The following is a 26,101-nucleotide window of genomic DNA, read 5'->3' as shown; positions in this document are numbered from 1 at the left end:
AATGACTGGTTCTGTTCAGTTGAAGGCCTTTTTTATTTATTTATAGACGATGTGCATTTACAGTCATCATTGTTACATGCAAATATGTGTGCACCAGATTTAGCAGAAGCTAATTTCCATCTGTAGTCTATCCAAAACACATGAAATACAAACGGATACAATATATATACATGTAAAATGCCAGACAAGATACACAGAACATACAGCCTAAAGAGTGCAAAATACATACACATGGAAATGCAAAATAACATGCACATACACATAGCCAAACATAATGATCTATCTAAGAGTATCTTGTGTAATCATATACACAAGGAAGTCAGACAGTACCACCTAGTGTTGGCAACATTGGTGACTCAATAGCAATTTTTTTTGTGGCAGAGCAAAAGTGATCATAGTTTATATTATTTGTTTATGTTATAATTCAGTTATGAATTTTGATGTGTTGATGTATTAGTTTTAGATGATATTATATTGTTGTTGCTAAGTATTTTTATTAGATAGTGTCTGTAAATAGTGGTTTCCAATACAAATGTATGTAATTTTACAATACAAATCTTTAATACAAATCAATACAATATAAATCTGTTTTCTCAAAGTTTTTCCTCCTACTCTGAGCCAGACATCTCCACTTCAGTATGACCTTCATACACCAAACCTTCCAGTTTTATGCATATCTATATTCTGAAGGTATTTGCAGAAGGGTTTGTTGATATCTCATTCATAGCCTGATTTATATCACATTTTATTCCTAAAAACATGGCGGAATATGGAATTTTACCATACAAATCTTTAAAGGCCGTTTTCTCAAAATGAGTTTTTCCTCATACTCTGAGCCAGAAATCTCCACTTCAGTAGCACTCACAAACACCAAATCTTCCAGTTCTATTAATATCTATGTCCTGAAGGTATTTACAGAAGGGTTTGTTGATATCGCATTCATACCCTGATTTATATCACATTTTATTCCTAAAAACATGGCGAAATATGGAATTTCACCATAAAATTGGACTGTTGACAGTATTTTCTGATTTATGGAGTGATAAAAAGAGATATCCAAAATCCCCTCTGTAATAACCTTTGGCTCTAATATGTCAACAAAATGAAACTATAATTTTGAAAATGGCTTTATCCAATGTTCAGATTTCTGTCCTGGAATTATATGCAAATTAGCGCATATTTAAGTAGATAATGCCTCATTTGCATATTTAAACATACCATTTCAGAAAACTTGTAATACAAAAAAGTGTTGTCTTAATATAAGTAATCAACTGGGGAAGTTTCATTGTGATATCTATTAGTTAAATTTTTTACCCTATTCACCTGTAGTGTCTCGCCTTAAGAAAGTATCTGCTGTTAAAATGACACAAACATTCGTTTTGTGGCATTAACGTTATATAGTTAGTGTTACACGTTCAATAACATAAGCATAGTATTTACCCGAACTTCTAGCTCAGTTCCATCCGTTGCTCATAGAGCCCTGAGAGTTGTACCCAATCCATTCTGCAATCTGTTAATAAAGTTTTCAATCAGACAAATGTATAGAAAGGCTTTGTTTTATTATAACATTTGTTGCAGTAAAATCATTATGTCTCGTTTGGTCATCCTGTGGAGCGCTGGTCGGCGGGCAGCTAACATATTAGCTACGGTAAGCTTGTTGTGGTTCTCGCAAGCAGATCAATGGCGGCATGCCCGGAAGTAGAAAATGAATAAGCGCTTGCCGATTGGTGGTAAGAACAGCAGGAGGTGGGTGCTAGCGGTGTGACGTAATTGGCAGAATCGACTGTCAATCAAAATTGTTCTATTGCATTGGTTGAGAGCTCTGGTTGAGACAATAGTATCCAGCTGCAGGCCGCCAGACCATACTGGGAGAGGGATAGTGCTACATGGCATGGTGGAATTAATACATAAACATATTTCTTGATGTTTCCTTTTTTTAAGTAAGTAAAGAGGCCTACAAATACAAACATACAAATATACAGTAGTTTCATTAAAAAAAAAATTATTACAAAAATATATATAAAAAAATTACAAATATTATTTTTTTGCCACAAATATCGGTATCGGCCGATTGTGTTAGTTGAACAATCGGTATCGGTGGCAAATTTTCATATCGGTGCATCCCTACTCCTTACCTTTCTCAGGCCAGGTGGCCCATTACACCATGAGCCCATCTCCCGTTTCCAAAATGCATTACATACTGTTTGAAAAAGCTGTTTTGCTATGATAATGAAATATCAAAATAATGTTCAATAAGATGTACTTGTGTTTAATAAATTGTTTTATTCAGAAGTTAACACAAATAAATAATATTACCAGTACAGAACAGTACACTATCTAGCACACTCTCGGGAGCAAAACAGAAAGAAGCATTTCAAACTTGAACTTGAATTTATGTGACATGGGGGGGCAGCGGTGGCCTAATGGTTAGAGAAGCGGGTTTGTGACCGGAAGGTCGCCGGTTCGATCCCCGGGACCGGCAGGAAAAATCTGCAGCTGAAGTACTCTTGAGCAAGGCACTTAACCCCCAACTGCTCCAGTGGAGTTGCTCAGTGGCCAATGGTGTCAGACTGTGGTTGTACTGGGCAGCTCCCATGGGTATGAATGGAACTGTGTGAATGTGAAGCAGGGCGTAGCTGAAAAAGAGCATCTGTGCTCAGCGAACCTACCCTGGGTAAATAAAGGTTAAACAAAAACAAAACAAATGGCTTGACTCAATCAGTCCAATCTCTATTTCTCCTTCTTCCACCAGTCACTCAGGCAGACCAGCTTGTTCACATTGGCTGGTGACAAATTAGCTCTCCTCTTCTGCACAATATGGCGTGATAAAGAGAACAGTCTCTCGCATGGGACAGTTGAGGCAGGGCTCCCCAAGTACTTCAGGGCAATGTGGGCCAGCTTACCGTAGGCGGCAGTGTGGTCTGACCACCACTTCAGTGGACACTGATCCAAGCTGGCACTTGGCTCTACCTTGTACCTCTCCACAGGATTGGGCACTGGTGAGTCGTCATCCGACTCCGACTCTGATCCCATCAGTAGTGTTTTCTTTTTAGGTGGCTCAGGGTTCTCCTCCCTCGGCGGCTGCAGAGCAGGTGATGGGAGAGAGTGGGGGCTCCCGGTATTAGTTAGTGGGGAAGAGATGGCAGTATTGGATGGGGAGAAGGCGGAGATGCTAGTCAGGACGTTTGCTAGAGTACATGGGCTTGATAATCTGTCGGAAGAGGGGATAAGGAGGCGGGAGGGAACTTTGAGTCTTCACCCGGGGGTGGTGTGTAGGAAGGAGGGGGGGTATGGTGAGTTAGATGAGCCGTTCTCCTTGGGGGAGGTGGTGAGAGTTATTAAAAGGGCTAAGCCTACCACTCCAGGTAAGGATAGGGTGTGTTATAGGATGTTGCAGAATTTGGGGTGGGGGGCTATGGGGGAGTTGTTGAGCCTTTACAATAGGGTATGGGAGGAGGGGGAGCTGCCGGGGGCATGGAAGGAAGCTGTGGTGGTGCCAGTTAGGAAGCCAGGGAAGGACCCAACGCAGCCAATGAGTTATAGGCATAACAAAAAATATTGTTTGTTTCCGGTTGCCGACCGACCCTGCCGATTTAGGTGCGACCCAATATATTATGAGTTAAATTTTTTTTTTTTTTTTTAAGAATAAAGTTTCATAGAAATCTTAGTCAAACCTTTAGTATTATGGATATTAAACATGCTGGCAGAGTACATGCATCCATGTTGTTGTGAACATTTGAATTAAATAAAGAAATTCCCTATCCATAGTCGCCGTGGGAAAGAATAAAATAAAAAAATAAAATAAAATAAATTCCCTACCTACCCATGCCTTAACTGACAACCAACAGGAAACAAACACTACTTTTTTTTATGCCTAGGCCTATGCCTTGACGTCTAATATTTGCAAGGTAATGGAGAGGATGGTGGCGGATAGGCTGACGCATGTGCTTGAGAGGAGAGGGGTGTTGGAGGGATATCAGAGTGGGTTTAGGAGAGGGAGAAATACAATGGATGCAGTGCTGAGGATGGAAGATGAGGTTAGGAGGGCTCAGAGTAATAGGGAGTCAGTGGTAGGCAGCTGTATTTTTTGATATAGAGAAAGCATATGATATGATGTGGAGGGAGGGCTTATTAATAAAACTGCATTCTTTGGGGATAGGATGGAGGGTTTTTAACTGGGTGAGGAGTTTTCTTTCGGATAGGAAGATTCAGGTTAACGTGGGGGGGGTGCTGTCAAGTCAGGTCCAGGTTAGTAATGGAACCCCGCAGGGGAGTGTGATTAGCCCACTCCTTTACGTAATAATGATAAATGATGTATTTGGAGGGGTAGTGGGGGGGATAGGAAGGTCCTTGTTTGCGGATGATGGTGCTTTATGGAAGAGGAGGAGGAGTGTAGAGTATAGGGTACGCAAGGTTCAGGAAGCAATAGATGGTGTAGAGCAGTGGGGGTTAGATTGGGGGTGTAGATTTTCAGTGGAAAAGACGAAGACTATGGTCTTTACAAGGAAGAGGGTGCAGGAAGGGATCAAGCTTAGGTTGTATGGTCAGGAGCTGGAGAGGGTAGTAACTTTTAAATACCTAGGGGTTGTTTTTGACTCCCATCTCACGTGGGAGGGCCATGTGAGGAGGATAGGGGAAAGGGGGAATAAGGTGTTGAATGTAATGAAGTGTTTGGCTGGTAGGGACTGGGGAAGTAGTAGTGAGGCGTTGAGGTCAGTATATGTATCGTTAGTTAGGTCTATGATAGATTATGGGTGCTTGGCGTATGGGTCAGCGGCCCAGTCGCATATGAGAAAGGTGGATGTGCTTCAGACGCGGGCGTTGAGGATCTGTAGTGGGGCTTTCAAGTCTACTCCAGTTCAGGCTATTCAGGTGGTGATGGGGGAGATGCCCTTGGAGATTAGGAGAAGGCAGTTAATGGCGAATTATTGGGCGAGTCTGCAGGGACATGGGGACTCTCACCCGACTAAGGGGGTTCTGAGGGATTGCTGGGAGAATGGGAAGGGTAAGAAGGAAAATTTTGGCCGGGTGGGGCAGGGAGTGGCGGTGGAGTTTGGAGTGGGGGGTCTTAATATAAGCCCCTCGGTGGTATATCCAGCCTTGGCTCCGTGGATGTTAGAGTGGCCTGAGGTGGATTGGAGGATGATGGAAGTGAAGGTCAGGGGAGAGGGTGGAGGTGGTTAGTGCTTGTGAGGGATTGATGCATGAATTGTATGCGGACTTTACAGTGGTTTATACAGATGGTTCGAAGGATCCGGAGACTGGGGTGACAGGGTTTGGAGTGGTGGTCCCAGGGAGGGGAGTGGCGGTAAGCAGGAGGACTACGAACGGTCTGGGTGTGTACACGGTTGAGATGGTAGGTGTGCTGGTGGCGCTGAGGTGGGTGGAGTAGGCTCGGGTGGGGAGGGTGGTGATATGTAGTAGGGGTGGACGGTATAAACGGTATACGGTATAAACGGTATGAATTTGCTCTACGGTATGGATTTTGACTATACCTTGTAACCGGTAGAGCAGCTCTAAAATAGCAATGACGTCATGTAACCACAGCGCGACTATTTCACTCGCATTTGCCCCTAAAAATAGATAGAATTAGTCATAGATAATAGATATGTGCAAACTGGAAAAAGTTATTTAGGAGGCTTCGAGCAGTGGGCGTGTCAACACGCAATTGTCATTTCATAATAATCACAGCGGCGCAGAGCAAGTTTCAATTTCAGTTCCTGGCATTTTTAACCAGTGGAGAAAGGTAAGAGATTTCCCTATCGTTTTTCTTATATGAATTATTCTACGTTAATAAAACATACCTGGTGATCAACTACAGTTTGCTGTGAACATTATGATATGTGTAGTGTTCTGACGGCTGGGCAGCGCGAGCTGGATGCTGGATTTTGCGAGAAGCATATGCAGCTGCAGAGCCGCAGAATCCACCATAACCCACCCATCTGTACCGGCACAGTGCAGTACTCCAATTCAGCCATTGGCAATTCAGCCGTTGGGTGGGGGGCGCTGTTGAGCCGGGCCTGTGACCGGACCTGAAAGCGCCCCTACTCTGCGGCTCTGCAGTTGCATACTATTGGGATTCGTTGGGAGCAGCACCGAGTCTCGACTCGGGACTTATTTTATTTGGAATATAATGACTGTATACGCAAAAGTAGCCTAGTTTTAAGTTAAAATATTATAAATCTACATGCCTTGAGGATGTCATTATTTATATAGCCTGCCTATCAGGCAAAAAAAATTCTAACGGAAACACTGATACCGTGATATATACCGTTACCGTCTATGCTTCAAATTATACCGTGATATACATTTTAGACCATACCGTCCACCCCTAATATGTAGTGATTCAGCGTCTGTGTTGGCTAGCCTGAGGTCTTTTCGATCCAGTAGCCGGCAGGATCTGCTGTATGAGGTTTTGATGAGTGTGACTAGGTGTGTGAGCCGAGGGAAAGAGGTGAGATTTTTGTGGGTCCCGGCGGCGTGAACATTAAAGGCAACTTGTGTTCAGCTTTTCTCTGATTGGCCACGACCCCCCGCCCCCTTTTGCCGTGAGCGGGGCAAACGAGCGGCAGAGGTCCCAAATGAAATGAATGAAGCGTGGAGCTGTAATCTTTGTCCGAATCGAATTGCGCGAATACACAACGCATTTATCAAAACAACTACACGCTTCACTCGTCAGTGGAGGCTGTGGAGGCTGCTGACTGATTAACTAGAAACTGTACATTGTAACGTTATATAATGTATAATGTTATTTCGCGAGGCTGCTGACTGATTAACTAGAAACTGCACATTGTGCACAACTGCGGCGCAACAACACACAGAGCGGCAGCGCGGTCACGTGGCCGTGTGGCCAATCAGAGAAACGCTGAACGAAAGGCTGAACACAAGTTAGTTGCCTTTAATGTTCACGCGTCCCGGCGCATGTAGGAGTGAGGGGAAATGAGGATGTGGACGATTTGGCAAAGGGGGCCTTGAGGAAGGGGGCGGTGGAAATGCAGGTCAGGGTCAGTAAGGCTGAGGCGAAGGGGATGATTTGGGAGAGGGCAGTTCAGATGTGGCAGGAGAGGGGGGGGGGTAAAAGGGCGTCACTTTTACACCATTCCAAATATCGATCGCGTTTATTGATCCAACGCTGGGTACTGGAAACGCACATTCTCCACTGTTCTGGTGGTGGGCGATAACTTTGATCGTCTCCGGTTACTTGTCTGACAAGTAAAATGTGGAAGCAGGACTTTTTCTTCTCCATGCGTTTCATTCAATCCAATCCAAAGGGGTGCAGTACCATCCGGAGAGACGATGGGGGGCGGTATTTTTCCTGTTCGAGTTCAGACAGATCCCCACTGGTAACGTGAGGCTAGATTGATGAAATATGAATGGAAATCGCGAATTAAAAAAAATTACGATAAAAAAAATGGCATATCTCGTTCCTGGCACTGAACGGTTGAAATAACGAATTATGCCGTGGCTGGCCATCAAAGTGTTAAGGTGACACTCATCATCAAGTACCAGTGACAAGACATGTCTAACATAAAAAAAACAACACTCAGCCAAACCTGTCAATCTACAATTACTCTGGGGAGAGTGAACGTTGTACTTTGCAAGACTCTTATTGTTACTGTTTTTTGTCTGGTATTTTTAGGCCACAGCCCCACTGATATCCAGTACAGTGGAGGAGATGGCGTCTTGCAGTCACCTCTCTCTGTTGGGACCAAAGGAACTATCTGTCTACTTGGTGGACTGCATTAAAACACCAGGACTTAAAGGAACTGTGAATGAAGGAGGAGGTAAGGCTCTAAATTATCTCTTTATTTATTTAAAAAAGAATTCACATCGAGATATTTTTTTCTTTTTTTTTTTTTTTTACAAGAGTGCCCTAGCCAAGACAGGCAACAGCACGATTAACAGGGTTGCAGATATTTAATTTCAACCTTTATTTTATTTTAAAATCTTAAGCTTCTGAAGTTTCCCTCATTTACAGAAATGACGATTGTACAAATGTAAACGGTACATAATAAAAGCAATATTCACAGAAAATTGAGTAATAATAATAAAAAAATCTAAAATAATTTATAAATCTAAATAAATAAATACCAGTTTTTTTGCACCTTTCTGCAAGAGAAGGCCAACCCACCCTATCATACAGGACACAATGGTGAGTATCATATCTGTCACCATTAATAAACCTAAGAGCTGAGTGATATGCAGAATCCAGATGTTTAAGAGCTGATGCCCCAGCATGCCTATAAATCACATCACCATATTCCAAAACTGATAAGAACAACAATTATTTTCCTACTAATTAGAGGAAAGTTGGATCTGTTTCTGTACAGGAAACCAATTTTCTGTGGCAGTTTAGAGGCAAGATTATCCACATGCAACTTAAATGTAAATTTCCCGTCGAGCCACAGGCCAAGATATTTATACTCAGTGACGCTCTCTATACAAGAGCCACTGACAGTAGATACCAGCACATTATCAAAGTCAATATTTCTGGCTCTTGAAAACAACATAAATATTGTGTTACTAGCATTAAGAACTAATTCAAGATTAACAAGGGCCTCCTGAAGAGCATCAAAAGAAATCTGCAATTTGGGTTACACATTTGGGTGGAACAGAATCAGCAATACAGTACACAATTGTATCATCAGAATACAAATGGAAATTATATCCGTACAAAGAAGAAACAATATGATTGATGTAGATCGTAAAAAGGACTGTATTCGAACATTCAACATTCGAATAAATATATATATATTTTTTTATGATTTTTATTTTATATATAAATCTTTTTTGTATAAAAACCAATGGGGTTTTTCTTCACAGTTGCAGATAAAGTTTAGGCTACACTAATATTATAATATTATACTATAAGACGTCACCATCATTTTTTTATGGAATCAAAATATATATATTTTTTTACAGACATTCGAAGCTTTGTTCGAATACTTCAATAGAAGCTTCGAATGTAAAAAAAAAAATTACATTCGATACAGCCCTACTTAGAAAATAGATAATCCCGAAACCAGACACAGACATGTTTACACAGTGTGCTTGTAATGCCGCGCGCCATGGTAATAATAAGCCGTGTTTTTTTCTTCTTCCTTCTACCCAAGATGCACAGTTAGATAGATAGATAGATAGATAGATGCAGTGTGCTGCGTGCGGTATTAATAATAATAATAAGCTGCGGTGTTCCTTCTACACAAGATGCCTGACTGACTACGTTTGGTCCGCGTTTGGTCCAATGAAGGCGAACCGAGACCTATGTTTTTTGGAGGACCGAGTTCGCGTGTTTGGTCCGTGGACCGAGTTCGACTGCGCATTCACACAAACCCGAAAAACCGGACTATCGACTTCTGGTCCGATAGTCCGGACCAAACAGCCCCTGTGTGAAAGCGACCTAACGCAGTCTAAACAGTCATAAAACTTCAGCCCTGATCATAACTATTTTATTTTTTTAGATTTCTATGTTTTTTGTAATGTCAGATTAAAAATGAAGTACTCCCACTTTTCTGAAAAGAGTTGTTAAATCTGACATTACAAAAAATCCATCAAAATCTGTGTTGTTGCTAATCATTATGAGCAGTTTACCAGCTGTTTTCAACCAATATTCCTGCTGCAAAGTCATCCTCTTAATGACAACACTGGAATAAAAATAGACATTTAACGTTAGACTAGACGCTATAAAGAATAGACTACTACAGAAATAAATGCATTCGAAAAGTTTATTTAGGAACCAATTATTTTAAAAAGTAAATAAAGGTACGACTGAAGACTAGATATTGGGTCCTCCTCTACTAGTCAATGAAAGCAGGTGGATTTTATTCAACAAAAACAGGATGCAGGTGCAGATAACTCTCTGCGTTTGCTTAAAGGCCAACTTGCAGGTTAAACCCTACTCTTCAATTATGGGTAGTTTACATCATTGGTATCTAAATTTCATTATACATTTTGTTCCATTTGACGCCGGAAATGCCACTCGGAAAGGGTTAAAATGGTCCACGCACGAATAACATGCACGGAGCGAATCAAAAAGCTTATCAGACGCTAGCAGGGCTGTGACGTCACTCGAGGCAACTTATGCCTTATGCCCGTCCGGGTCATAGTACTACTGGCTATATGGCTCTGGCTAACGTTACCCTGCTAACGTTAGCATTATGTCTACTGTCGTGAACCATTTTAAATCGGGCCATGCAAAAGAGTTTGGGGAACGAGTAAAATGTGCAGGTCCTCTTCTCAGACCTGTCGGGCAAAGCACTGCACACGCATCATGCCGGCTAGCAAGCTACACGTCCCGGCATGTTGATACGACCCACGAGTCCAGGTATTTGAAATCACCGACTTCCTTTAGAGCAGTGCCTCCTGTTGTCCTTAGAGGTGGATGATCCGGGAGGATGTTATACATTATGACCTCGGTTTTCTTGGCATTTAGCCTAAGGCCAACCTTGGCGCACTGCGTCTCCACTCTGCACAGGAGTTCCTGTGCCTGCTCCACGTGGTCAGAGAGCAGGCTGATGTCGTCCGCGTAGTCAAGGTCTGTTAGGACTATGGCGGGGTGTCGTCTCGATCTCCTTGGGGTTATTGTGAGACAAAGTTCCTGCTCCCGTCCATTGATGGCCTTCCTGAGCGCATAGTTGAGGACTATGACGAAAAGGAAGGGGGCAAGGGTGTCCCCTTGCATCACCCCAGCCAGGATGTCAAATTCTTCACTGTTGCCGTCTGGGGTTACCACCTTGGCCCTTGTACCCGTGTACATGGTCCCTATGGGCCGGAGTAGATTGGGAGGGACTCCGTAGGCCTTGAGTATCCTCATCATCACGGCTCTGTGTATCGAGTCAAAAGCCTTTTGCCTTGTGGAACGACCCAAAGCTGTAAAGGAATGTGAATCCCTACCCACATTCAAAACCGCTCTAAAAGAGCACCTACGGGAGGCTGCAATTCGAAACTGGCCACCGTAAATGTCCAAACCCCCCCACCCCCTCCTAGTAGACAGTCTCCTCCCCAACGTATGTATATATTCTCTCCCCACCGTATGTATATTTCTCTCCCACCCACCCACCCCCTCCTAATGTACAGTCTCCTCCCCACCGTATGTATATATTCTCTCCCCACCGTATGTATATTTCTCTCCCACCCACCCACCCCCTCCTAATGTACAGTCTCCTCCCCATCATATGTATATACTCTCTGTCAGGATCTATGGGTAATTTGCATATCATATATGTCACAAATGTAACAGTATTATATACCTGTATGTCATGTATGTCCCTATGCCATAAATGTCATGATGTAGGGCTGACCCCTATTAATCGATTAGTCGACTAATCGGTCGAAAGGAGCCGTAGTCGACTGGCCAAACTCTTAGTCGAATATATATAAAAAAAATAAATAAAGAAAATTACATTCTTTCCAAAAGAAAAGAGGCCTAGAAGCGTGGCTAACGCTAATGGCATGCATACCAGAGGCTAACTGCCTACGAAAACAGGCACAGAGGCAGTGAAAGAGGATTTCACCCATCTAATGAACACACTAGACTAGACAAATATCAAGATGTATCCATCAGTGGACCAATTGCATGCTTTTGCAGAGGACAAGAAGCCTTCAGTCGACTCCTTCAGACATTAAGCACCCCCCACAGCCCAAATGGAATGATAAAAAAAAAATAAAAAAAAAAAAATATTTTTATTTTTATTTTTTTTAAGTCGACCAATAGTCGACTAACGCCAAATTTTGGCCAATCCTAGTCGACCATCCAAATCCTTAGTCGGGGACAGCCCTATCATGATGTCATGTATGTCACTATGAATTGAAAATGGGGGACCCTGATGTAAACAAGACAAACGTCTTTCTCTGGTCTGCATCCCCTTAACAATTGTATTGTATTGTATTGTATAATTATGTTCACACAATATTGTTGACCATTAACCCATTCTCTGCCGGAGCTATATCCATCGCTGTACCCTACCAATGTGTCAGTATGGACGACCGACCAAGCCGGCGGTACCGCGGCAGCCGGATTCGATCCCACTGTCTCTGCGGTGGTAGACAGACGCTTAGTCCGCTGCGCTACCTGGCCGCACCAACCCCGAGATATCTCGGGTTAACTCGCCATGCGCTGGGCGCCAAGACCCGAGATATCTCGGGTTTTAATCGATATTTATTTTATTAGCTATATCCATTCATTTTTCATCCATCCAGCCTGACGTTATCATTGGGAATGGGTCTGAGCTCGCAAAGGGCAAATACCGCCGACTAACGTCTCCCGGATGGTATTGCACATCATTGGAATCCCTCTGGCTGGGGCTGTGCATCGATCTAAGAAGTCCGGTCCATGTTTTACTTCTTGGGCATGCAGTATTGTTATAACAGATGGACTGGGGACACTCGGAGCAGCGTGGATTATGTGTTTTGGACATATAACGTTGGATCAATAAACACGATCAATATTTGGAATGGCGATCAGGAATTGGATTAATCTTTTTGCACTACATCAGATGTGAGGTAAGGACTTCATGTTACGAAACTTGGGTTAATCCGATGTTTCTTTCACCGCCATCAGAGCGTGTGTGTGTGTGTGTGTGTGAGGTTTGCGCCAACCAAAGTACGGAGAAGCGATTTTTCAGACCCCGCTTCTGTTCGCGCATGATGACACAATATTGATAATCTAGCGTTTATTTGAAAACTATTCATAAATCAAGCGACAAATGGCACGATTTCTAACGAAATACATTTAAGCTCTATTTGCTGGAGTTTATTGAGATTAGACAGAACCCTCTAGAAATATATTCATATTCATCATGGTATAAAACGGAAATGTATGAAAAAAGTATCTGTTTTGTGCATGTTGACTGGAAGCAACTAACTGACGATCAACGTGTTATTTAGATCTATTGCTATTATATTTAATATATGTTAAGCACTCGCAAGTAAGTCCTATCCTACATTGGATAAAGCACTGGCGCTGAAGGGCCATCAGCGCCCTCTGCTGTTGGCCCCCAATGAGTTAATGTAGGGTCAGCAGTAATTACTCCACTTAGTGCTGAAGAGCTTCTCAGTAAATTAAGTGAAACTTTGAGCTTAGAAGCTGCAAAGCTAGTGGTGAGAACCATGCATTAATTAATACAATGTAAACACACAGTGGGTATTAATTGCAGCACTGTCACCACTATAATGGTTTCACCAGTATTATCAATACATTATAAAACAATAATGATAATTCTAAGCTTGTGTTGTTAAGAAGTTTGTGTTCTCTGTCCCCCCCTCCAGACCCCCTACAACCTTCTGTCTGTAAAGAGGAGGTTCCCCCTGAGCAGCAGGAGGGGTGCCCCCGTCTGGGCCAGGAGGACCCAGAGCCCTCACAGATTAAAGAGGAACAGGAGGAAACCTGGATCAGTCAGGAGGGAGAGCATCTTAAACGCAGCTACAAGATGGAGTACTTTGGCTTTGAGGACCTGAGTGAGAGAGATGAGGAGAGCTTCCAGGCTAAAGAGAGGAAGAAAGCTAAGAAGGAGGCAGCAGCGTTGGCTTCTTTGGGCTCCAGTGTGGACAGCAGCCCTCAGCCCACCAGTGACTCTCACCACAACAGCAACGCAGGTTAGACTATACTGCACCATAATGACCTAACGTCAGGTTCTCTGGCATACTATGGTGCAGCTTCCTAGAACAGATGTTCACAGATGTTCACTCTTGACCTTTTTCAACACATTTCATATGGCTTGACTTGGACCTTGTGGTAAAGAACGTTTGTAAAATGTCATAATTATAGGTAAAATATTTCTGATTGATGCCGATATGTACTGTCTACTATGGAGCCTTATTGACCTTACTCAGTACATATGGTCATTTCAAGGCTCTGTAAAATATACAAATCACATTCATGCCATTCAATCTCAGTACACATCTACTGCAAATTACTACTACTATAATATTTACTCAGTACTTAATTGTACTTTACTTTAAGTACTAACTATAAGGCCAATGTGGCCCCATAGTAGTAGTCCTTTGTAACTCAAGAGCAGAAAAACGGATGCAGTTATGCATTCAAATGTGGTTTTCTATGCAAGATCAAGTAAATTATCTACTCTGTTTCTGTGGTATGAATGTGATTTGTATATTTTACAGAGCTTTGAAAATTGTCACATAAATGCTCACTTAAAATGCAATTGCAATGGAAGTCTTCCCCAACATAGAGGTACTCAGTTTGTATGGCATTGTTTCAATATAGATGTTGTACAGAGCTTTGAAAACAACCAAGTCTACTGTCCTCAATGGGCCTGAGTAAGCCTATATATAATTGATCAGGTGTTTTAATTAATTTGTTTTATAATGCTCTTCACTCAAAGATTAAACTCAAAGTTGCACAGGTTACTCTGATACTGACTGTTATTCTCAAACTCAAATAATGTTTTTAGTCCATAATGAATTGTTTGTTGTCCAGCTCTGCGTTTTCGTCGTTTCACCAGGTGTAGGGCATTACTTTTTTTGTAGTGCATGTGCGCCAAGTTGAGTAGAAGCGCGTGGTCACAAAAACGCAGAGCCGGTGAACAAATAATTCATCACTGACAAAAAAGTGGACTATTTGGGGGGAAAGGAGGACTGGACTGTTTGGACTGTCAGTGGTGAGGTTTTAGAGAACATTGGAATAGAGTTAAGTTAAGATAATCGTAAATTGTAATACCACTCTATTGACTAGCCAACCACAGGGGACAGCAAGCAACCACCACAACCGCAATGTTCACCTTTTTTCTTAGGCCCTAGGCCCTTCTCGTTTTACACTTCAAGGCGCGTGTATTGAATAAAGCATTACATCACGCGCAGGAGTGGGTTGTGAGAATTAGACCATGCCTAGGGGTGGTCGTTGGCCCGAGGCACAGCCGTGATGCTTTTGTTCTACAGACGCACACCGTTCCAAATATTATTAATATTTCCACTACTCCCAATCAAGAAGAAAACAAACGACTAAGTGTATTTTGAAGGTGGACACGATGGTCATGTCAGTTTAACCTCTTAAGCCTGAGCCATATTTTCAGAAAATTCACCTAAAAATACATACCTAAGTAAATGGAAGATTGCTCCACTTCTACAAGGTCCATTTGCATGTTCCTGGTATCTAGGGACATCTATGGATCAGGGAATGAATTCCCAGTGTCAGAAATATTGTGTCTGTTACTAGGCTTGAGTAAATTGTAATGAACCAATTGAGAATATAAAACTACTTTTTCTTTTATCTTGACGGTGAATAACACCATGCTAAGATTTATTGATGAGGAGGCCTAGAGGAAGCATATAAATGGCAAAAAGGAGTGGTCCTAGCTAGGGGTGGACGGTATGGTCTAAAATTTATATCACGGTATAATTTGAAGCATAGACGGTAACGGTATATATCACGGTATCAGTGTTTCCGTTAGAATTTTTTTTTTGCCTGATAGGCAGGCTATATAAAGAATGACATCCTCAAGGCATGTAGATTTATAATATTTTAACTTAAAACTAGGCTACTTTTGCATATAAAGTCATTATATTCCAAATAAAATAAGTCCCGAGTCCGTGCTGCTCCCATTGCAAACAGCCGGGCTGGATGCTGGATTTTGCTAGAAGCATATGTAGCTGCAGAGCCACAGAGCCAGCGGCGCTTTCAGGTCTGGTCACAGCTTTCAGCCGTTGGGTGGGGGGGCGCTGTTGAGTGGACCTGACCTGAAAGCGCCGCTGGCTCTGCGGCTCTGCAGCTGCATGCTATTCGCAAATCCACTGCTGCCGCCGTCCTCCCGGATCCCGCTGCAGCCGTCGTTATCATAACACTACACGCATATCATAATGTTTACAGCAAACTGTAGTTGATCACCAGGTATGTTTTATTAACGTAGAATAATTCATATAAGAAAAACGATAGGGACATCTCTTACCTTTCTCCACTGGTTAAAAATGCCAGGAACTGAAATTTAAACTTGCTGTGCGCCGCGGTGATATGCGTTTATTATGAAATGACAATTGCGTGTTGACACGCCCACTGCGCGAAGCCTCCTAAATAACTTTTTCCAGTTTGCACATATCTATTATCTATGACTAATTCTATCTATTTTTAGGGGCAAATGCGATTGAAATAGTCGCGCTGTGGTTACATGACGTCATTGCTATTTTAGAGCTACTCTACCGGTTACACGGTATAGTCAAAATCCATACCGTAGAGCAAATTAATACCGTTTATACCGTATACCGTTTATACCGTCCACCCCTAGTCCTAGCACTGATCCCTGTGGTACCCCACATGAGAGGGGGGTGGGGTCAGATTTAAAAGGACCCACAGCCACAGAGAACGTTCTCTCCCTTAGATAAGAGGCAAACCAGAGATGCCCACCCACTCCTTGAGCCTGTCCAAAAGGATGCTGTGGTTGACCGTATCAAACGCTGTGCTCAGGTCCAACAGGACCAGAACAGAGCATTCACCAGAGTCAGCAGCTGGTTGGCTACAACCTTTTCTAACACCTTTGATGCAAAAGGCAGCTTGGAGATGGGTCTGAAATTGTTATGGATGGTGGGGTCTAGGTTGGGCTTTTTAAGGAGTGGCTGTACGACTGCCTCCTTAAAATAGATGGGTACAGAACCAGAGGATAGGGATGAGTTTATAATAGTGACTAGACTGGGGCCAACAGAGCAAAAAACTTCCTTGAACATGGATGTAGGAAGGATGTCTAGGGGGCTCGAGGAGGTCTTCATGGAGGTGACTAAAATGGTGAGATCATCCAGAGAGACAGGTGAGAAATTGCTCAGGGATGCTTGAGTGGCTGCGGCAGTTACGCCTGAGCTCACAGATGTTGTTGTCAAGCCAGGGGGAGGGGTTCACAGGACGAACGCTGCGTGTTGCTAGGGCCGCTACGTCATCTAAAATGGCCGCACAGTGTGTGTTGAATTTGTGAACCAACATTGGAATATCGACGAAACCTTACTTGGTCCCAAGAAAAAAAGAATGGTTTAGAAAATCTTCAGGTTTTTTTCTTAAGGCGCAATCACATCCCTGATAAAGGTACGACTGAAGACTAAATATTGGGTCCTCCTCTACTAGTCAATGAAAGCAGGTGGATTTTATTCAACAAAAACACGATGCAGGTGCAGATAACTCTGTTTGCTTAAAGTTGGGACATTTGCACAAGGTGCGCTTGATTTCCATCACAGGCCAGTTGAATTGCTCCTGGGTGAGGCAGCGGGCCGGATGAAAATGCCAGGCGGGCCGGCATAAAGATACTAGTAAAACATTTTTAATTAGCAAATAGAATCAATTATTGTTTTTCTGGTAAATTAATAGTTTAGATGAATCGATAACAAAATAATGGTTAGTTGCAGCTCCAGTGTTGGTGCCATGTACAGGAGTTCAGTCGTAGGTGAAGAGGTATTCAGTACATGGTTCTGGGTCTGTAGTAAGAAACATGAGCATCACGTTCTGTTCAATGTTGCTTCCAAATAAAAAGAGAAAATGCCTTTAATTTGTATTTAGTTTAGACTCGGAATTATTCAAAAGTAGTCATGGATTATGTGGTTATTTTGTAGACTAATGTTTCATCCAATTTACAGAAAACATACTATATCGTGATATATATTGTTACAGATATATGAAATTTCCCATAGCGTGATGTAAGATTTTATCCATAAGGTGACACTTAAATCGGTCATAACCTGAGACTAGTCCTGGACTAAATTAAACTGACCTTAACCATAGCCATGGTAACCACTCCTGCTCCAGAAACTGTTGACTAACTGGTGCTTGAAACAAAGTGATTTAAGTCTAACTGTAGATGACTGGACTACACTGTTCTTAAACTATAAAACCAAGATACATACCATTATAAACCTCTTGCATAGAAACTAAAGCTGAATAAAATCACCAATTATCTTTCTCTCCTTCCTCTGACACTCTTCTCCATCACTATCTCCATCCAGATAGCTGTCCTGTCAGGCCTGGGAGGAAACCAAGAGGCTTGGGTGGAAGAAAAGGTCTCTGCTGTGACCAGTGTGGAAAAAGCTTCAGTTCAAAAATGAATCTCAATAAACACCAACGCATTCACACAGGAGAGAAGCCTTACTCCTGTGACCAGTGTGGGAAGAGCTTTAGTCGGCTAAATAATCTGCAAACACACCAGAGAATTCACACAGGAGAGAAGCCCTACTCCTGTGACCATTGTGGACAGGGCTTTAGTCGGCTAGATAATCTGCAAACCCACCAGAGAATTCACACAGGAGAGAAGCCCTACTCCTGTGACCAGTGTGGACAGGGATTTACTCGACTCGATACTCTGAAAACACACCAGAGAATTCACACAGGAGAGAAGCCCTATTCCTGTGACCAGTGTGGGAAGAGCTTTACTCATCTGATTACTCTGAAAAAACACCAGATAATTCACACAGGAGAGAAGCCCTACTCCTGTGGCCAGTGTGGGAAGAGCTTTACTCAACAGTCTGATCTGAAAAACCACCAGAGAATTCACACAGGAGAGAAGCCCTACTCCTGTGATCAGTGTGGGAAGAGCTTTACTCAACTGTCTAATCTGAAAAAACACCAGATAATTCACACAGGAGAGAAGCCCTACTCCTGTGACCAGTGTGGACAGGGCTTTAGTCAATGGAGTAGTCAGAAAACACACCAGAGAATTCACACAGGAGAGAAGCCCTACTCCTGTGACCAGTGTGGAAAGATCTTTAGTCGACTCGATCATCTGAAAAAACACCAGAGAATTCACACAGGAGAGAAGCCTCCTTCTGTGACCAGTGTGGGAAGAACTTTAGGACGAGTACACATCTTCTGATTCATCAGCAAATCCATACAGCAGAGAAGCTACATCATTGTGGTCTGTGTGAGAAGAGATTCAGTAAATTAGAATATTCGAGAAAACATTCACACAGTTTATTCACCTGTTTTGTTCTGTTCTACATTGTTCTGTTCTGCATTATTCTGTTTAGCATTGTTCTGTTCTGCATTCTGTTTTGCATTGTTCTGTTCGGTCTACAAAACCTTCTGTTTAATCATATTCCCTTTATTAATTTCCTTAGATCTTTTGTACACGTGATCTCAAGAAGGTGCTGAATGAGCTCAGTGGCAGTTTTCATGTCTGGCCATTTTTAGCACTGTCAGAGATGCAAATAAAATCATAAATTATATTCTCCTTTGTTTCATCACAATTTACTCAAGCCTAGTAACAGACACACTATTTCTGACACTGGGAATACATTCCGCCAGGTCCATAAATGTCCCTAAATACCAAGAACATGCAAATGGACCTTGTAGAAGTGGAGCAATCTTCCATGTATTTTTAGGCGGATTTTCAGGAAATGGGGCTAGGGCTTAACAGGTTAAAGGTAGGCTGAGATCTGCCAGAACAAACTAAATAAAAGGTAGAATAAAATTAAATGGAATATAAACTAAATTAAAACAGATAGAATAGAATTATAAAATAGGCCAGGGCTGTACAATTGTGCACAATGTGGTCGTGTATATATACTAATTAGGATATTAGTGGGTTGGAATGGAATGGAAGTGCAGCGAATGTAGAATGGATGAGTTAGTAAAGGGTTGCGCCCGTTGTCTTTCAGGCCCAGGAGCTGAGTGTTTCTCTGGACCTCCCCTTGTCGTGCATTCTGCATAAAAGGGTTTCAAGTTTTGTTTTGATTGTCACATTATTGATACATGTACATTATAGTGAAATGCTTGGTTCTGTATGAGCCTCCTGAGATTGTGCTTCATACATTAAAAAAAAAAAAAAAAAACACTATACAAAATATACAAAACTAAAATGCAAAAATTAGGTAGAAGAGGTAGTGCAAATATTTTAGGAATTAATAGATAAAATATGGTGTAGTGTTTTAAAAGGTGTCTAAAGTGAGTGAATGTTTAAGGTGAGTGTTTAAAGTGAGCGTGAGGGTGTTGTGTCAGAATCAGAAAGGTCTTTATTGCCAAGTAGATAAAATATGGTGTAGTGTTTAAAGTGAGTGTTTAAAGTGTATATATTAGAGCTGGGCCGTTAACGGCGTTAACGTGCTGCGTTAACGGCGTTAACGTGCTGCGTTAACGCTATACTAGTATCGCGCGATAATATAATTAACGCATTAATCTATTTTTTTTTTTTTTTTTTTAACCTTTATTTACCCAGGGTAGGTTCGCTGAGCACAGATGCTCTTTTTCAGGAACGCCCTGCTTCACATTCACACAGTTCCATTCACACCTGGGAGCTGCCCAGTACAACCACAGTTGACACCATTGGCCACTGAGCAACTCCACTGGAGCAGTTGATTCAAGCCATGTCACATAGTTCAAGTTTGAAATGATTCTTTCTGTTTTGCTCCTGAGAGTGCTAGATACTGTACTGTACTGGTAATATTATTTATTTGTGTTAACTTCTGAATAAAACAACTTATTAAACACAAGTACATCTTATTGAACATTATTTTGATATTTCATTACCAATTATCATAGCAAAACAGCTTTTTCAAACAGTCTGTAATGCATTTTGGAAACGGGAGATGGGCTCATGGTGTAATGGGCCACCTGGCCTGAGAAACATAAGGAGGAAAGAAAAAGTAAGGACTTACTTCTGGTCATTATTTGGGTAGAACACACATATTTTGAATGCCTTCGGCAGGTTTTTTTTTAGCCATTTTAATCTAGATTAATCTAGATTAAATCCAGGATTGCAGATAGATTAATCTAGATTAAAAAAATTAATCTATGCCCACCTCTAGTATATATACATATATTAAATGTAGAATGGAGGAGTTAGTAAAGGCGTCCGTTGTCTTTCAGGCCCGGGAGCTGAGTGTTTCTCTGGGCCTCCGCTTGTCCTGCATCCTGCCGGTGAAGAACTACAGCCAGGAGCTGGAGCTGAACCCGGACATGGACATCCTGTTGATCAGTGCCTTGGAGCAGATGCTGAACTACGCAGACAACTGCTTTGACAACCAGGTTGAGACGGATGAACCCAAGCTGGAGGAGGTCACATGTCCATGTCCGCACTGTCCGCTTCCAGTCATTGTGCTAAGCTAGGCTATCTTTCAGCCAGATAGCTTTCTACTGAACGCACAGAGAGGAAACTGGTATCTATCTATCTTTCTTTTTTTTATCAATATTTTTATTTATTTTCAACTTCAACAAACGACAACACAACATTAACTCATTCAGCGCCAGCTATTATCCCTATCCCTGTAGTCAATGGGCCACGCTTTAAAAGATAGGCATTTTCACTGTGCGTCACGATGTTTGCAGAGCTATATCTATATTCTATAATAGATATAGATATAAGTGAGATGTGAATTGGAAGCATGCGCCAAAATGAGAATTAGAGACATAGACCCCATTAATATAAACCCACATAGCTAGAAAACAATGTTAAACACCGGGAAAGGCCATTTATAAGATAGTTCCCGTTTAAGTGGCGCTAAACACAGGCAACGACCATAATCACAATAACCAATCACAGGCAACGACCCTAATCACAATAACCAATCAACAATAATAAAAATAATAAAAACTATTTTACTGCTGTGAAGCAGACTGCAATTATTGTATGAAAAGAGCTATACGAATAAAGTGTATTATTATTAATAATAAACGATAACCAATCAACAATACTAAACAATGACCAATCAACAATAATCAACTATAATAATAATACATTCTATTTGTAACGCACTTTATATTTGTAACAATCTCAAAGTGCTACTAAACTAAACTAAAGCAGGCTGATAAACTGCGCTGATAGGCTGATAGAGTGTATGCGCGTTCACGAGGTGTATGCGCGTTCACCCGAGGGGGGTAGGTCCATAGATATATATAGAACACTAGATAGCTTAAGGCGGAGTCACCAGCATCTCTGAACTGCCGCCATCTTGCTCGAGTCAGCCTTGAGTGAGGGTGAGTGATCTGCACAGACAAAAATACTCATAACTCGCTGAAATATTGACGGATTTACAAACGGTTTGGTTTATTACAAGCATTATTAACGTGGCTATGATTCAAGTGGTTTGTAAAAAAAAAACTAAAAAAAACATTTTTATAAGTATGCAGTATCATAACTACATATTTGATGTTTATAGCAAACCAACCAGTTTGAAAATCGGTAAAGAATTGAGCAATCTATGGTTATTTAAATAGTACATGCACCATATACATTAATGTTATCAGTAGCTGAGCTGCCTCTGGCAAGATGGCCGCCCTATGATGGTGTCACTCTATTGGCCGGCAGCACAGGTAAGCTATCTAGTGTTCTATATATATCTATGGGTAGGTCAGAATGTGGCGGGCGGTCGGAATTAGGCACAACACCGGTGTTACCTCCAAAACAGTCCTAAGTGCAAAAACGGTACTTAAATACAACCATCCTATTGTTACAGCGTCATTGCGCCAATATATTTATACTCATATTTCGATAACAACACATACAACCATTGAATGAATGAATGAATTATTTTATTTCTAATGTTTACAAATACAAATAAATAAACAAACAAATAATTTTTCGAAATGTTTTACAAATAAACAAACGAAAAGGATAGGTTTGAAGCCGAAGGCTTATAGAGCAACCTACCCCTAATTCAAAAACAAATTCAAAAAGTTAAAGTTTCCAAAATATAACAAACGAACAAAAAAAATATCAACAAAAAATCAACAAAAAAACGATCCCGAAAAGAACAAAAAAAGTTAAAGTTTGCAAGATAAAACAAACAAACAAACAAAAAATCAACAATCAACAAAAAACGTCCCCAAAAAGAACATAAGCCAACATAGGAAAATCAAAACTTGGTAAACAAACGTAGTGCTGCAAATATACACTTTGACTGCTGCTTTGATAAGGTTAACTTAGGGCATTTGCTCTTGGCCACATTTGAAAAAAAAACAGTGTGACCCAAGCTAGCAAGCATGCTACACACGAACCAACACGCAACGTTTGACTAACTAATTCACTTGTTAAAATGACTTTTCAGATACTAGCATGTTCATTTTAGCATGTAAATCAGATTAGGTGCATAACCATATCATCCTCATTGTTACCTGTAAAGGGGCGATATGAATGAATGAAGCGTTGTTGAAGTCCAAGTTCGTAGGGATGAGCGATGAGCAATGCGCAACACGCTCCCCTACAGGTTGTATGACCTAAGTGACGTCACCAAATAAACTATGTAGGGTAGTGTAGGCAGGGTATGTAGTCTAGGCCCTACGGTAGATGTAGGGTAGTGTAGGCACTAGGCAGGGTATGTAGTCTAGGTCCTAGGGTAGATGTAGGGTAGTGTCATCCATCTAGTTACAAAAACCTTGATGTGTGTCAACAGTCATATTGAGTCACGTGGGTCTGTAGTCTGTCTACTGGTGGCGTCTCCCTTGTCCAGCAGGTCTGTGGTGACACACTAGTCACAAAGAATATAGTCAAGTCAAGTCAAGTCAAGAGTTTTAATTGTCACGGCATACAGGTATACAATGAAATGCGGGTGGTCTTGCCCGCAACGATGTGCAATACAGTGGTACATATAATAGAATCAAAAGAAGAAACAACATTGTGCAGTAACAGATAGCAGGTAACATGGAGTGACATCTCGGTATCTGTACATAGTTAGATATAGATATATAGATAGATAACCTACATGAGCTTATAAAATATAATACCCATATAGATAACCTACATGAACTTATAAAAGATAATAATCATGCAGATAACCTACATGAACTTATAATAATGTAGATAACCTACATGAATTTATAATAATCATGGGATACACAGGTGTGAGACAACATGGGATTTATAGGGGATTATTATAAATGTACAGGTAATTACAGTACCTCTCACTAAGAGATACTCTGCCTATACATAATTTGATCATTTTTCTCAACTCCTGAGAACTGACATCCACATTTATACACATTTAAGTCTACATAACACAATTCAAGAAGAGAAGGAATAAAACAGACTTTAATGGAACAAAAACACTTAATTGATCAATTTTCTTTTACAAATCTTATTTGCACACCAAAGATGCAGGCGTTATCGTTTCTCTCGACTATAAACCCACAACGTTATAGGATGTGGGACTTAACACGTTGGTCTGTGAGACTCTGCGTTGGTCTCGTTTCAACGAGTGTTGTACCTGCTCACCACCACACAGGCAAAACACAGAGTTCGCTTGGATGTCATTTTGATTACTCTTCGGTGTGTGTCACGAGGAATCACATCTCGTCCATACAGTGGTAATACTATGTCCGTCGTAGGGGCGAGTCTGCGAGCAAAGCTCTTTTCTTCGTCGAAGCGTAAGCGGATTCTTCCATCTCATTCGCTGTCGTTGCTGTCGCTGTCCGAATATGCCCCAAGGAGGCTGAGAGACGACGCCTTCTGTGGGACGATGGGTTTGGCAGAGTTAGCCGCCACCACGCTGGAATCTAGAAGAGAAGCGGGAATATCTACGGTGAGATTTACAGGGTCGTATAATGCAGTTATTAGAGGACTAAGTATTTGATGAGGCAGGCGAACTTGAGGCCGAAATGCCTGAATTACCCCGTTTCCCTGACCTGTACTTGTAAGTGTCTACGTTCACCGGCCAAATTATCACTGAGTACCGGTAGTTAATTAATAATTATGTCAAGTTAAGTCAAGAGTTTTATTTGTCACGGCATACAAGTATACAGTGAAATGCGGGGGGTCATGCTCGCAGCGATTGTGCAATAATACAGTAATAAGAATAGGATGAGAATAAGACATTTGTGCAATATACAAGTAATAAGAATAAGACATAACAGGTATATGTACATACGTTTACAAAAAGCATGGTAGACATGCTAAGGTCCTGCGATAGTGCAATACACTGTTAGCTACGGATGAGGCACTGGGTCTTATGTACACTACTATACAATGCTATACTATACAATCTACAGTTATACTATGTGTCCTTATGCTAGCTTGCTATATCCATCTGTTTACTATACAAGAACCATTCCCGTTCTTGTTTTTAAAGTGACCTTTTCATTGTGTAAAGTGACCGTTGAGTGAGCGTGTTGTCATGGCCAGTGGCCTTGTTAGGTTGGAGGGCGCTCAATTTTTTGAGTACCTCATTGGTTGTTACCATTTCAATTTTGAAGTCGTCTTTGTGGACTCCTAGGTTTTTGTAGTATGCTACTATGTGTTCTACCCCATAATGCCCTGAGTGGGAGGGTAGTTTGTTTACCAGTGTTGTGGCTATGTTTGTGAAGAAGATGTTTAAGTAATTGGCTACATCCAGCTTGTCTGTGATGAGCGTGTTGTCCGTCTTTATGTTTATGTTTGAGAATCTGGTTTTAAGTTTTTTACTGCAGCCTAGTTGATTATTGAGTAATTTCCAAAGTTCGCAGGGTTTGTTTTTGTTTTCCTCAGTTTTGTCGTTGATGAAATTTCTTTTTGCGGTTCTGATCATGGTGTTTACGTCATTTCTTAGTCTGTTTCTTTGAAATTTTAGTTCAACCACGTGGGCTTGGAGTTCACTGTTTGAGCTTTTGGAAAGCTTTGTCTGACTTTTATGAAGTTCAGAGCATTTTTTGTCTCTGGTTTTCATAGCGGCCAGTATTTCAGTGTGCATCCATGGCTCAGCGCGATTTTTAACCCTGGTGGTTCTTATGGGTGCCATGTTGTTGAGTATTGCTATGAATTTGGTTTTGAATCCAAGCCATGTTTCTTCAACCTGTGTACCACTGAGTTCATCTGACCAGTCCAAGCTCCCCAGTTCTAGGTTAAAGGCCTCTCTAGAGTAAGTTTTGAGGTCTCTAGATGTGACTGTTTTGTGACAGCCGGCCTTCTGTTTTAGCTTTTTGCGGGTACAGAAAATCATATAATGATCACTTAACCCGCATGCTATCACCCCTTTATTGGAGATCATGGACTTGTCAGAGGTCAATGGTGGTTTGTGTCGAATCACATACCCTTGTGGGTTGGGTGATTAGCTGGCTGAAACCGTGCAGATCAGAAAATCTACTGAAGGCCTTGAAGACGGGTGCTGCTTTACGCAGCATATCCGTGTTCCAGTCCCCAATGAGAATTTTTTCTACCCCCTCCACCCCAGCTAAACACCCATCAAGTGTGTCATAAAAGCCACTCTGTTCTGGCGG

The sequence above is a fragment of the Notolepis coatsorum genome, assembly GCF_963971535.1.
Source record: "Notolepis coatsorum genome assembly, chromosome: 2".
Classification (NCBI taxonomy): domain Eukaryota; kingdom Metazoa; phylum Chordata; class Actinopteri; order Aulopiformes; family Paralepididae; genus Notolepis; species Notolepis coatsorum.
The sequence above is the reverse complement of the archived record's forward strand: the minus strand, read 5'-3'. Positions refer to the sequence as shown.